Raw genomic sequence first — 12,320 nt, 5'->3', positions numbered from 1 at the left:
GCGCAGATGTCCTTCAATGGTTAAATGATTAAACAAACTGTGGGACAGTCATTCCACGGAATGAACTCCTGATGAACACAATTGGATGAATCTCCAGAGAATTACACTTAGTGAAAAAAGCCAATTCCAAAGGTTATGTACCGTATGATTCCGTTTATAAAACATCTTCGAGATGAAAAAATTTTAGAAATGGAGAACAGATGAATGGTTGGCGTGGGTAGGAATGGGAGAAGGGAGGGAGAGGTGAGTGTGGTTATAAAAAGCCAACACAGGGATCCGTGTGGGGATAGAACACTCTGCACGTTGACTGGTGGGGGGTATGCAAACTTAACGACAAAATTGTGCAGAACTAAGCACATGCACACACACAAATGAGTACAAGTAAAATTGGGGCCATCTGCATTGTATCGATGTCCATATCCCAGTTGTGACATTGTACTATATAGTTTTGTAAGATGTACCATTGAGAGAAACGGGATAAAAGAATACATGGTGTCTCAGCTTTAATTTTTACAACTGCCTGCATATTTATAATTATCAAATAAAGATTTAATTTTGAAACAACATATTCCTGGTTGATATTCCCGATTTGGATTTGCCTTTCCTGTTTACAGAGCCTTGGCCAACACTTCAACGCAAAGGCTTACTGAGCATTCGATCCGCTGACGTGGGATCAAGCATAGCCTGGCCTTGGACCTTGGGCCTCACTGTTTCAGCAAAGGAGGTGTAGAATGGGCACATGACCGTGGTATCCCCCAGTTCTATCTCAAACCCAGAAGCTGCTGGCATGATAGAGTGGTGATGTGACTGCTTAAAGATGCAGTTGAGACACCGACATGGAGTTGATATCGGGCAAAGTGGGGGTGTTGTCCTCTAGGATGTGGTCTCATCCTAATCAACGACCTTTATATGGTACTGTGTCTCCAATAGGCAGAGTACACAGGCCCAAGAACCAATAGATGGACCCACTCATCATCACTCCATTGACCTCCTGGAGAAATTTGTGTTTCCTGCCCACGCACCTTTAGAGTCTGTGGGTCTAGAGGCCATGGTTCCCAAAGAGAGAATGCTGCTACCAGGAAGAAGTGTCGTAGGAGTTCCAGTAAGCTCGAAGCCATGGCTGCTGCCTGGTCATTTCAGGATCCTCATGTCAAGAGACCAGCAGACAGGGAAACGATCACCACTCTGGCCAAGGTGATTGGCGCTGATCACCAGGATGTGATAGCCTGTGTTACCCTGTGGAGACAAGGAAGAATATCATGTCATCCACTGGGGCATCTCCTGATACTTCCCCTCCTGATTATAAAGATAAATATAAACGTGCAGCAGCCTTGATCTGAGAAAGGCATGATGGCCCACTGCTCGGATCCTTTAGGGATGAGGGCCTGGGTCATTCCAGCAGGCAGCCACTCGGGACAGCGGAGGTGCCAGCCAAGGATGGAAGGGCTCCAGAACGGGTAGTTCAGGAGGGAGATGATAAGCATTGGTTGTGACCTGAAGACTAGCTGCAGTAGTGATGACAGAGGTTGGGGTGGCTAGTTCATTCCACTAACCTTTCATAAGTTTCCCAAGCAAGCAGACCAACCTGCAGAAGCTGTTCCCAGATGGAGCGGATTTGAATGGCGCAAGAGGTGGTTTGTAGTGGATACTGCTATGATGTGCCATCTGCTGGAATGCGCCATGCAGGTCCCCTCTTTAGGACTAAGATACATTTTCCCTCAGCATCCAGGAGAGTTCCCTGCTGATGGGTAATGTCAGCTGAAGGGAACTTCCTTGGCTCACGTCTACGTCCTCCCCTCCCAGTTAGGGGCAGCCCATACCCCAAAACCAGTCCATGTGGGGCTACAAAACCCTGGCTAGTGCTTCAGTTTGGGACATCTCTGAGAAGCATCTCAGAATTAACTTGTTCAAAACCTAACTCGGAGTCCTTCCTAAACCTGTCGCCTTTTTCTTCTTTTCAGTAAATGCCAATTCCATCCTTCTAGTTGTACAGTCCAAAACCTGGGGGTTTTCCTTGACTCCTCTCTTTCTCTGGTTACCTGGACATCTAATATACCAGCAAATCTTATTGGCGCTACCGTCTATATCCACGGTTTGACCCCTTTCAGCACCACCACTGCTAACCCCTCTGGTCCAGTTCCATATAAACTCTCACCCAGAACTCACTGTAGCCTCCTAACTGGCCTACCTGCTTCTCTGCTGGCCTCCTCCGGTCTGTTCCATGCAAGCAACCGAGTGATCTGTTAAGAGCTAAGTCAGATCATATCACTCCCCTAACAAATTCTTCTAGTGGTTTCTCATCGCTCTTGAACAACAAGCTAAAATCTTTACAACAGCCTGCAAAGACCTATGTGATCTGGCCCTGTGCCACCTGTGTGACCTCCTCTCCTGCCACTCTGTCCCTCCCTGCTCCAGCCTTTGGCCTCCAGGTGGTTCCTCAAGCACCCTGACGATGCTCCTGCCATAGGGTCTCTTCTTGCCTCTCCTCCTGCCTGGAATGCCATTGCCCCAGATGGCCACATGGCTCCACCCCTCACTTCCTTTGGGGTTCTGCTCCAATGTCACCTCAGAGATGTGTTTCCTGACCATCTTACATGTAATAGAAAACTCCATTCCCACCTTATCACCTGCTCTCCCTACCCATTTTGCTTACCATTTTTCCCCGAAAATAAGACCTACCTGGACCAACAGCTCTAATGCATCTTTTGGAGCAAAAATTAATATAAGACTGTTTTATTTTACCATAATATAAGACTGGGTATATAATATAATATAATTTAATATAATATAATATAATAAATATAATATAATATCAGACTAGGTCTTATATTAATTTTTAGCTCCAAAAGATGCATTAGAGCTGATGGTCCGGCTAGGTCTTATTTTCGGGGAAACACTGTAGCACTTGTCACCTGACATAGTTTTTTGGTTGCTTGTCTGTTTCCCTCCACGAGGAGGTAAGCTACAGGGACTTTGGGACTTTGTCTTTTTTGTTCTTTGCACTCTTATCTTCAGTTCCTATTACAGGGCTTGACGTGTAGTAGATACTCAAAAAAATGTTTGTTGGATGAACCAATAAAGTTTCAGGGACTTCATAAATTGTGCTTTCACACTACCCAGCCTCCACTCCAAAATGGCTATATCCTGAAATGCAAATACACTGATACCACCACAGGAACACTCAAAGTCATGTGTAACATGCACCCTCACTGAGGGGTAAAACCTGAGGGGGAAAAAGGCCTCTTCAGTTGTGAGTTCACACTGTCTTGAACCATCCTGACTGCAGTGGGATTCAAAGGTTCAGGAAGAAGGAAGAGCCCCGAACCTGCTAGGATGGCTCCTGGCTGCCTTCAGAGCCACCAGATCCATTAGGCACCCACCAGGCCCCACGATACTTTTAGGGACCCACAAAAATATTTTAATTTCATTAAAATCAGAAGAAAAATCAGAATAATAAGAATAATAAATACACGATAATAAATCCTTCTTGGATTATATTCATCTTTATACTAATGCAGTCATTAAGATGGAATTTTTAATATTTTTTCCAGGAAGGCAAAAGGAACGCGTGAAAGTCATAATGGGGTCCTGCCTAGTACGGCTCACCTGGAAGGGTCTCCCAGCAGGGTACAGGGAGACGGAGAGGAACCAATGTCCAGCATGCTTTCTCATTTGTCACCCTAGCCCAGCCTTTTAGTCCCATGCTACAAAAGGAAACCGAAACCCTGAAAAGTTCAATGATTTTGCTAGGGCCATTGAGATAGCAAGTCGCTACGCCAAGATTTGAGCCTAGGATATCGGAGCCCAAGCCACAGGTTAGCTTACTGCACCGCAGCTGCCAAATGGTGCCTGCACAGATAAGCAGTTAGACGCTTTTCTCAGATCTGCCTCTGCCTGCCAAAGGCTGCCCCACACTGGGTCCTGCCCCCCTGAGTCACCCCAGCTCCACCCTGCCCTTCAAGAGCCCAAATTCCTCTCTTCTATCTCATTCCCAATGCCAGGCCCCTGCCGCACCCCTAGCTCTTGGTCTCGATCATGAAACTTGCAGAAATAGGGTCAAGTGGTAATACCCCACCCTATGACTAGGCAGGTCTGGCTCCCTCTCCTGTCAGTCAGTCCTTCCAGAGAACAGTAACTTGGTCCTGAGGAAGAAAAGAGCAGTCTGGGAGGAACTCATCCTTATTATTCCCACCACAGGCGGGGTGCTAAGGCCTCCCTCCTTGTGCCCACGATAAGGTCTGCAGTGACCATGAGGGCCTCCTCTAGACTCCTAATTTTTCCCAGCGCGAGCTCAGGGGTAAGTACGTTCTTTCCTGAGGCCCAAGCTAAGAATCTCTATCAGTGTCCCCTTCACCTCCTGCCTCTATTTGGTAAGCCCTCAAGTAGGAGAAGCTGAGTGGTTTTCAGTATCCAGGAGGAGAGCTACAAAATGTAGCATGGACTTCAGATCCCAAGGGTCTGGTTGAATTCCAGCTCTGTGGATAAATAACTTCTCCAAATGTAAATAAAATTGCTAAACACAAAAAGAGAGAACAAACGGTTCCTAAAGTGGTTAGCACAGAATCTGGAATAGAGTGGTGCCAGTAAATGTTAGTGATGCTTTATGCCAAGCATGCCTTCTGCTCTAACTTGCCTGGTTTTGTGGTTGTCGTATTTCTGGATTTCTCACTGATTCATTACACATTTGTCGAACACTTACAGTCTTTGGCCACTATGTTAAGCACTGGAGACACAATGTAGAACAGAAGAGATCTTTGCCGCTCGAGGATCCTGTACTCTAGCGGGAATTGCAGAGAAGTGAACATTTGACTGCAGTATAATGTGGTAATTGTCCAGCTCTGGATCTCAATCTATGGGGTTGCCATGCGGGACCCAAAAAATTCAGATGGTAGGTCCCAGCAGCCAGAATGATCCTTTTAAAATGTTAAAAGGATGGTCATCCCTGGTAGCCTAAAGATGGGCACAAATTCTTTGACACTTTTCCCACTGACAGGTGAGATCTATGTCCCTTCCCTTGGGATAACAGTTGGCCCTGTGACTGCTTTTACCCAACAGAATATGGTAAAAGTGGCACTCTGCCAGTTTCTGGACCCAGGCTGTACAGCTTCTACTTCACTCTAGGGGCAGTCAGCTGTCATGTCAGAAGTTCAACTATTCATTCAACTCTCCTGAGACTGCCATGTTGTGTGCAAGCCCAAGCTAGTCACATGGAGATACGCTCCAGTCACCTCAGCTCAGGAACCAGATATGTGAGTGAAAAACCAGATATGTGAGTGACTCCAGCCCCAGTTAACTGCAACATTTGAGTATGAAGGATTCCAAACAAGGCCCATCAACCCCCCACCCCCACACTATGAGAAATAATAATAAATTCTTGTTTGAAGCCATTTGAAAAACGGTCAGATGGTAGAGAAGCAATTAGCCTTTGAAGATTAGGTAGTGCATAGATAAACAACAAGAAACCAAATCATGTTTGTAAACAAGGTGGACCAGGATAGATAATAATAATTTGGCCATTTTATATAGTAGAAGGTGTTAACCTAGCTGTTCCTGGCTATTCCATCTAAGAGAGGAGCCCCTGTTAGGGTCCCGGGGATTTAGCCGTAGGAGTTTTCTAAAATAATAATAATAGATTATCAGGGCTGGCTGTGTAGTAAGTGGAGTAGGTTGCCACCTACTTGTGTGTTCTGAGAGAAATGAGAGGGTGCCTCAGCCACATACCAAAACGCTTCCTTACGTCACTGTTCCTGGAAGTCCATTATTAGAAGCAGTCCTTAGGGATGCTTTTAGCTCTCAGAGTCTTCTTTTAAAGGCATGTAGTCCAGAGAGAGATGAGCATTTGCTCTGGCTGTTTCTGTGCTCAGGTTGCTCTTTTCCACATATTCAAATCCTACCTGTCATTCAGGCCCAGAGCACTTCCTCAATGGAGTGTGTGTGTGTGTGTGTGTGTGTGTGTGCCAATTTTAAATAGTTTTATTTAAGACATCGCATTTTCCACTTTACTATACAGTACTTACAAAGCGCATTGGTATTTCCTTGTGCACATATTCCATAGTCAAATATCAATAATTCCCAGCTATATACTATATAGCAGCTCAACTTTAAAACTGCCACGGAATTTGCTACAAATTTGGGTTCTTCCATATCTTGTGAAACAATGCTAAATTTATGCTCAAGTTTGGTTTACTCAACCTCTTCGATGGTGGGCTAGAAAAGGCACCACTAGAGGGGCGTCTCCACCCCCAGGGAAGCCCCCAGGCATCCCTCTGGTCATGCCTCCTGCACTCTGGTACACCTTGGTGAGGAAGGGGTTGCAGACTTTTTCCAGCTCTTTCTGCTATGTTCAAATTCTTCCTTCTCTGCAGCCTGATTCTTATCAAGCCAGCTGACGATTTCATTGCACTTGTCAAGCAAGAATCTTCTGGTTTTCCTCATCATTGATCTGGCTTTGGAGTTTTTCCTCTTCAACAGTTGCTTTCATGTTGAGTGTACAGGATTCAAGTGAATTCTTGGAAGATACCTTGTCTCTCTGCTTCTCATCTTCAGCTTTGTACTTCGCAGCTTCCTGGGCCATGCGCTCCATGTCTTCCTGTCATTGGGGACGATAATCTCATTCTCTTTTCCTGTACTCTTATCCACAGCAGAGACATCGAAGATGCCATTGGCATCAATAACACAAGTGACTTCGTCTGAGGAACACCAGGAGAGGCAGGAGGTGTGCCTGTGAGGTCAAACCTGCCAAGCAAGTTGTTACCCTTGGTCCATGACCCGCTCACCTGCATAAACCTGAATGAGCGACCAGGCTAGTGGTCAGCGTAGGCAGTGAAGGTCTGTGTCTGCTGGGTCGGGATGGCAGTATTGTGCCTTATGAGGACAGTCATGACTCCACCAGCAGTTTCAATGCCGAGGGAAAGAGGAGGGACATCCATCAGCAGCAAATCTTGAACATTTTCAGATTTGTCTCCAGAAAGGATGGCTGTCTGGAGGGCGGCACCATAAGCAACAGCCTCGTCAGGGTTGATGCTCTCATTCAACTCTTTTCCATTGAAGAAGTCCTGTAGGAGTTCCTGAATCTTGGGGATACAGGTAGAACCACCCAACAGGACGATATCATGGATCTGGGACTTGTTGAGCTTCGCATCCCAAAGGGCTTTCTCTACAGGGTCCAGGGTGCCACAGAAAAGGTCAGCATTCAATTCTTTAAATCGGCATGAATGATAGAGGTATAGGAGTCAATTCTTTCACAGAGTTCATCAATCTCAGTACTGGCAGTTCGGAGGCGATGGCCAGCCCTCTTGTTCTCACTGATGTCCTTATGCTTGTGCTTGAACTCTGCAATAAAATGGCTGACCATTTGGTTGTCAACGTCTTCTCCACCTAAGTGCGTGTCCCCAGCTGCAGGTGTGATCTCAAAGATTCCATCTTCAATTGTGAGAATCGACACATAAAAATGCTACCTCCCAAGTCAAAAATCAGCACATTTCTTTCAGCTCCAACCTTTTCGTCTAAGCCATGAGCAATGGCAGCAGCAGTTGGCTCACTAATGAATCTAAGCACATTGAGACCAGCAATAGTTCCAGCACCTTTGGTAGCCTGACGCTGAGAGTCATTGAAGTAAGTAGGTATTGTGACAACAGCATTGGTAACAGTCTTCCCCAGGAGGGCTTCTGCGATTTCCTTCATCTTTGTCAAAACCACACATAACACTTCTTCTGGGTAGAACAGTTTGTCTCGCCATTACATTCTACTCGGACCTTGGGCCCACCAGCATATTCACCACCATGATGGGCCAATGCTTCATATAAAATTAAACAAGATGGCATCATCAAATCTGCCTCCAATCAGGTGTTTGGCATCAAAAACCGTGTCGTGTTGGGTTCATTGCGACTTGATTCTTTGCAGCATCACCAATCAATCGTTTGGTATAAGTAAAGGCGATATGACTCAGGGTGTTTCAGTTTCCCCATCATTGGCAATTATTTCCACTTTTCCGTGCTGGAAGACACCCACACAAAAGTAGGTGGTGCTGAGATCAATGCGAACTGCAGATCCCTTAGCTTCAGTGTAAAGTTGCAAAGAAGAGAGATCCCAACAGCTGTCCCCATGTCCAATCCTTTGTTCCAGCTTGGCCGGCGCTCGTCTTTGGGCTTTGCAATGCTGGTACAAGCCTTTGATCCAGCAGGTATGGCCTTGTATGGCTCCTTCGTTGGATTCTGTGTGTGTGTGTGTGTGTGTGTGTGTGTGTGTGTGTGTGTGTGTGTGTTTCCTATTAATGTGTCTATCAATTATTGTTGCATTACAAACCACCCCACAACTGACTGATTTAAAATGATTATTTATTCACAACACTACAATATAGGTTGGGATCAGTTCGGTGATTCTTTCGCTGGTTGGCTTAGTCTCTCATGCAGCTGTCGCCATCTGTAGGCTCAGCTGCGATGGGAGGATCCAAGAGGGCTTCATTCATATGTCTGAGGGCTTCATTCATACCTCAGCTGAGGGTGGAAGAGCTGGCCCCTCTCTCCACGGCCTCTCCACGGGGCCTCCTCTTCAGCAGGTTATCCTGGGCTTTCTTACAGCATGGCAACTGAGTTCCAAAAGAGAGCAGTTCAAGAGGGACAGCCCCAGTGTGCAAACACTTACCTGCTTGCTTTATGTTTGTGAATGTCTCGTTGGCTACGGAAGTCACACAGCCCACCCCAGAGTCAATGGGGGAAAGGACTTCAAAAGAGTTTGACTAGTGAGAGGTATGGTTGTTGGCCTTTTTTGGGGGGTGAGGGGTGGTCTCCAATGCCTACCACAGTTTATAAACACTTAGATAAGTGATTGCATCTTTTATTTTATTTTAAAAATTTTCACATTTACCCGCGTAGCCTAGACTATATTGGTGGGTGCTCAATCAATATTTGTTGACTGATGAATGCTGATGGTAGTTACCTGCCAGCAAAGTTCTGCAGGGTGGGCCTTGCAAGCAAGAGCTAAGGTTGCTCCGCGAGGAAAGCAGAGGCCTGAAAGGAATGGTGATTGAACACCAAATATAAATGGGTGGACTTTAGAGAATTGAACTAATTCCACCCATTGGTTTCAAGACCTGAAAAACAAAGTATGCTCAGCTCAGCATTGTGTTAGGTCTCATGGAGGCATCCTTGAGGTCATGGAAGAAACAAGAAATAAAAAGTGGAAAACTTAAGTATTACAAAGCCTAATAATGTCCTTAACACAGTACATAGCACATAATAGACACTCAAGAAATGTTCTGGAAAGAAAAAACAAGATGTGGTCAGGAAGTGAAAGGTTAGTCTGGGGTTTAGCAAACTACAATCCACAGGCCAAATCAGGCCCTCCATCTGTTTTTGTAAATAAAGTTTTACTGAAACACAGTCATGCCCATTTGCTTACATATTATCCATGGCTGTTTTTGTACTATAATATCAGAATTTAGTAATTGCAAAAAAGACCTTCAAGCCTAAAATATGTACTTCTTGGCCCTTTACAGAAAAAGTTGGCCACTCTCCAGGTGAGTCTAATGACTCAGTAAAATTAGTACACCCTTTTTTGTTGGAGGACAGGTAGGTGAGTGCTAGACTAGAAGGAAGATGAAATATTTTACGCCTAAAATTGTAATAGTTCTGGTCCCAGGTTAAAAAGAAAAAGTTTTGGGGCCCCTCCCTCCCCGCCCAAGCAAAGAAGGATTTTTGTTGATATGCAATAATATCAGGCCTTGGGCCCCTGTTTAGACCAGTGGTCCGGGTAGTTCCTCCTGGCTTTCTCCCCTTCTCATTACCCTGTCTGGACATCTTCCTCCTCATTTGTGTACTGAGGTGGGTCAAGGTATCCAGATATTGAAGTTGGACATCAGGGAACCACTGACAAGGTGATTCAGTTTCTATGTGGATGTATATATCTGGGTCCATAGCAAGAAAAGGAACATCCAACTGTAAAGAGAAAGGGCTTGGTACCTTAAATCTTATTTCTTCAGCTAATATAGGTCTCCAAAGGTCACCTTGGTCATTCCCCTGTGTCCAGACTGGGTTGATTTTAAATCAGTTCCTAGATCTAATACACATACACACACACACACCCCCCACACACATACACACACACACACCCCACACATACACACATACACACACACCACACACCATACACACACACACTACACACCACACACACACACGCACATGCTACACACACCACACACATCACACACATCACACACACACACACACACACACACACACACACACACACCTCACTATACCCCACACCCACATGCTTAATAGCAAAGCCTCTGTCCAGGGCCAACTCATCCACAGGCACAATAGGCACAGTGCTGAGGGTCCATGATATATTGTAGGCCAACAAAAATATTTTAATTTTAACTTCTTCTAAAACCAGAAGGAAAAAAATGCAATCATAATGGATATATAATAATACATCCAGCCTGGATTATACTCGCATTTATACGAATTATAGAAAACATAATTTTTAATATGTCTTAATGAAGGAAGGAACCCACAAAGGCCAAAAGTGCCATGGGCCAGCTAAAGCCGTAATGCAGCCATGTCTTCCTTAAGTGACATGTTTCAGGGTCCACAAACTTCATGGAGCGTGGATTTTTCCCAAAAACTGAGCAGAATTCCTGCTGCGACCCTGTCCTTCCTTGGTCCAGTTTTTGGGAAAACTGAACATAGCCTTTGACCTTTGAGTTAGGATTATAAAACAGAAAAGCTCTCTGGGAAGGAAATGGAGGCCTGCAGCTAGGAAAGAAGGGTGCTGGTGTTAATTCAACTGGCCGCAGGGCCTGGCAAGGCCAGACTGCATAGCAATGCCCCTGCCACCAACGTGTCTGCTTTGAGAAGAGCAGAGCCCAGCTCAGACCCTCCATGAATAAATATTGCTTCAGGCCCAAGCCTGTTGACTTAGGAAGCTGTGGTTCCTTCACCTTTTCCTGGCAGTGCAGATTGCTCTGGGACAGCCACACTCCAGCTAAGAGCTCTCCAAGGAGTGAGCAGCCTGGAATTTGCTTTCAAGCTTTGGTCACTGCCCCTCTGCGTGCTCCACCTCTAGGAGCCAAGGATTCCGTTTGTTGATTAACCAGCTGCTCTAATTTTCCTCCATACTGCTCTCCCTCCTTCCCTTTGTTTCTCCTTCATAGTGTTTCTTCTGGAAAGGGTGGGAAGAGTGACATTTGCTTTCCTTAAAGTCAGAGCAGCTAGTGCTACTTAAAATGCACCTTAAAAAAATTTACCTGGATGGTAATTTTTTGTTATGGATTGAATTATGTCACCCCACTCCTACCCCCACCCCCCACTCCACCCCAAAAGATACATTGAAGTCCCAATCCTCAGTACCTCAAAACATAACCTTATTTGGGAATAGGGTCTAGAGATAATACCATGTTAAGATGCGGTCATACTGAAGTAGGGTGTGCCCCTCATCCAATATGACTGGTTTCCTTATAAAAAGAAAGTCATGTAAAGAGACAGAGACACAGACTGAAGACAGCCATGGGGAGACAGAAGCAGAGATAGGAGTTATGCTGTCAGAAGCCAAGGAATGCCTGTGATCACCAGAAACTGGAAAGGGATTATCTCCTAGAGGCTTCAGAGGGAGCATGACCCTGACGACACCTTGATTTTAGACTTCCAGCCTCCAGAACTGTGAGAGGGTCAATTTCTGTTGTTTGAAGCCACCGATTTGTGGTAATGTGTCCCGGTAGCCCTAGGAAACTAATATAGTCCTCCAAGCAAATGATCCACACAGCTGGAGCCTCACGAATCAAGTGACTGACATACAATCATCACACCAAGCCCTTGTTTGGTGTAAAAATTTTACTTTTCAAAGTTCTCCTCTATCATCTCATTTTAGACTCAAGATTACCTTGCCACACGGGGCAGATTGTATCATTCTCATTTTACAGATGCAAAGTCTGAAGCTCAGGATGTAAAATCGTTTACCCCAAGTCAGACATAAATGTCTCTGTGACTGAGAAGACAACAATAAGTAATAGAAATTCAAACTCAGCTCTGCCCCTGACTGGGTAGGTATACAGGGCCATTGTGAGTCACCTAACCCCAGGGTATCCAAACATCGGAATTTCAATTAGTCTTTACTTTCTTTTTAAGTGTATTAAAAATCACCTGCCATCTACTATCAACATCATTTCATAGGAGAAAAAGCACTTTAACATTAAAAACAAGGAAAGACCATAATATCAGAATAAAAGGCATTCATTTTAAGTTAAATCCATTCAGTTTCTTTTTTTAAAAACTCACTACTTTGTCCTTATTTTCTTCGTTTTTGCAGAAAGCTGACAT

The 12,320-nt window shown here is 45.0% G+C and overlaps 1 pseudogene; it reads right to left on the bottom strand.

Annotated features, from left to right (window-relative positions):
- Positions 1 to 6,187: 6,187 nt before the first annotated feature.
- On the bottom strand, positions 6,188 to 8,052 carry LOC117015034 (heat shock cognate 71 kDa protein-like; annotated as a pseudogene).
- Between the last annotated feature and the right edge of the window lie 4,268 nt (positions 8,053 to 12,320).

This window comes from Rhinolophus ferrumequinum, chromosome 22, assembly GCF_004115265.2.
Source record: "Rhinolophus ferrumequinum isolate MPI-CBG mRhiFer1 chromosome 22, mRhiFer1_v1.p, whole genome shotgun sequence".
NCBI classification, from domain to species: domain Eukaryota; kingdom Metazoa; phylum Chordata; class Mammalia; order Chiroptera; family Rhinolophidae; genus Rhinolophus; species Rhinolophus ferrumequinum.
This window is presented reverse-complemented; position numbering and strand designations above follow the sequence as displayed.